A 2,789-nucleotide genomic window follows, 5' to 3' on the forward strand; every position below is an offset into this window, starting at 1 on the left:
GCAATATTTTCGTAAACTAAATCTCACCCTTTTGGAATGAAACAAACGAAGGGTGATAAGATTTTCGTAAACTAATCACATTACCGATCATCGTATATGTTCGTCGATATGAGGATCGAAACGTCGATTAGAAATATAATTGGCAAAATCGTTTTATTTTGCGCTCGATTTGTCCATTTATAACGAAATCCGTCGTAGGCCGACGATTATTACTCGTCGTCCTATATAACAACATCTTCATCGTATATATCTCCGCTTTCGGGCGTACATCTTTTAAAACCATATATTATAGGTACCCGAAAACAGCTACGTTGACGACGTCGAAATTCGATCGGAACTTCCGAACTTCGTAGATGGCTCTTTAACGTTCGACAATGATTTTTACAGACTTGTACGTTTACCTATTATATATATATAGGCATAACAACACACTGTAATGATCCTTCCGCAGGTTCACCTACGGAAACCTTGTTACGACTTTTACTTCCTCTAAATGATCAAGTTTGGTCATCTTTTCCTACACATCGACGACGCCGAAACGCCATCGCGTGTCGATCCGAAGACCTCACTAAATCATTCAATCGGTAGTAGCGACGGGCGGTGTGTACAAAGGGCAGGGACGTAATCAACGCGAGCTTATGACTCGCGCTTACTGGGAATTCCTCGTTCATGGGGAACAATTGCAAGCCCCAATCCCTAGCACGAAGGAGGTTCAGCGGGTTACCCGGGCCGCTCGGCCAGGGAAGACACGCTGATTCCTTCAGTGTAGCGCGCGTGCGGCCCAGAACATCTAAGGGCATCACAGACCTGTTATTGCTCAATCTCGTGCGGCTAGAAGCCGCCTGTCCCTCTAAGAAGAATAGTTTGTACGCCGACAGTAAAAACCGCGCACGAACCGCGAAACCCGAAAGCAACGCGGCCGGCGGGCCTTTAGGATGTCAAAAAGCGCCTAGTTAGCAGGCTAGAGTCTCGTTCGTTATCGGAATTAACCAGACAAATCGCTCCACCAACTAAGAACGGCCATGCACCACCACCCACCGAATCAAGAAAGAGCTCTCAATCTGTCAATCCTTCCGGTGTCCGGGCCTGGTGAGGTTTCCCGTGTTGAGTCAAATTAAGCCGCAGGCTCCACTCCTGGTGGTGCCCTTCCGTCAATTCCTTTAAGTTTCAGCTTTGCAACCATACTTCCCCCGGAACCCAAAAGCTTTGGTTTCCCGGAAGCTGCCCGTCGAGTCATATTAGGGAACGTCGACGGATCGCTAGCTGGCATCGTTTAAGGTTAGAACTAGGGCGGTATCTGATCGCCTTCGAACCTCTAACTTTCGTTCTTGATCAATGAAAGCGTTTTTGGCAAATGCTTTCGCTTCTGTTCGTCTTGCGACGATCCAAGAATTTCACCTCTAACGTCGCAATACGAATGCCCCCATCCGTTCCTATTAATCATTACCTCGGGGTTCCGAAAACCAACAAAATAGAACCGAGGTCCTATTCCATTATTCCATGCATACAGTATTCAGGCGAAATTTTAGCCTGCTTTGAGCACTCTAATTTGTTCAAAGTAAACGTGCCGGCCCACCTCGACACTCAGTAAAGAGCACCGCGGCAGGATTGAGTTGGGCCGTCGTAACCACGACGCGCACAACACGCACGCCGAAACGCACGCGCGACGGCGACGCGACACGACTAAGCCCACCGGCAGGACGTCTCGCGAAAAACACGCCAGTTAACACCGCGAACGATGAACCGGCGGCGCGAGACACAAATTCGACTACGAGCTTTTTAACCGCAACAACTTTAATATACGCTATTGGAGCTGGAATTACCGCGGCTGCTGGCACCAGACTGGCCCTCCAATTGATCCTCGTTAAAGGGTTTAGAGTGTACTCATTCCGATTACGGGGCCTCGGATGAGTCCCGTATCGTTATTTTTCGTCACTACCTCCCCGTGCCGGGAGTGGGTAATTTGCGCGCCTGCTGCCTTCCTTGGATGTGGTAGCCGTTTCTCAGGCTCCCTCTCCGGAATCGAACCCTGATTCCCCGTTACCCGTTACGACCATGGTAGGCGCAGAACCTACCATCGACAGTTGATAAGGCAGACATTTGAAAGATGTGTCGCCGGTGCGAGACCGTGCGATCAGCTTAAAGTTATTCAGAGTCACCAAGTTGTACGATGACGAGCGCGAACCCGAAACCGATTGGTTTTGATCTAATAAAAGCACTCCTTCCATCTCTGGTCGGAGCTCTGTTTGCATGTATTAGCTCTAGAATTACCACAGTTATCCAAGTAATTGTGGGTACGATCTAAGGAACCATAACTGATTTAATGAGCCTTTCGCGGTTTCACCTTAATTCGGTATGTACTGAGACATGCATGGCTTAATCTTTGAGACAAGCATATGACTACTGGCAGGATCAACCAGGGAACTGTTCTTATTATTTTATCGACACGAAGCAGATAAAACAAATACAGACACAGTTTATTTTATAAGTTTGACTTATAAAGAAACGTGTGCGTAAGACGACGATATATAATATATATCGACGACTAATAAAAAGGAGGTGCATGATAGCGCGCCTAGACGACGGAAAAACCGGTCCGAGGCGCCACGCTCTTACATTTTAATATTAGTTGTCTAATAAAACAAAACGATATCATCATCTTAGACACATCTTTTGTTTTTTTTATACACAACCGATCGACTAGGCACCCAATTATCTCGATTATCGACGACGATCGTCGACTACGTCGAAAATTGGATGCCGCAAAATATCGTTCGGCGTTTATAAGA

General features: G+C 47.0%; 1 non-coding gene across 1 annotated transcript; it reads right to left on the minus strand.

Annotated features, from left to right (window-relative positions):
• Positions 1–434: 434 nt before the first annotated feature.
• LOC143206377 (small subunit ribosomal RNA) lies at positions 435–2,423 on the minus strand. The gene has a single exon (XR_013008352.1). It is a non-coding gene; the product is annotated as a small subunit ribosomal RNA (ribosomal RNA).
• Between the last annotated feature and the right edge of the window lie 366 nt (positions 2,424–2,789).

Source organism: Rhynchophorus ferrugineus, unplaced genomic scaffold (assembly GCF_030347505.1).
Source record: "Rhynchophorus ferrugineus isolate W39M unplaced genomic scaffold, kcgeb_rfMv2 rfM664, whole genome shotgun sequence".
Taxonomy (NCBI): Eukaryota; Metazoa; Arthropoda; class Insecta; order Coleoptera; family Curculionidae; genus Rhynchophorus; species Rhynchophorus ferrugineus.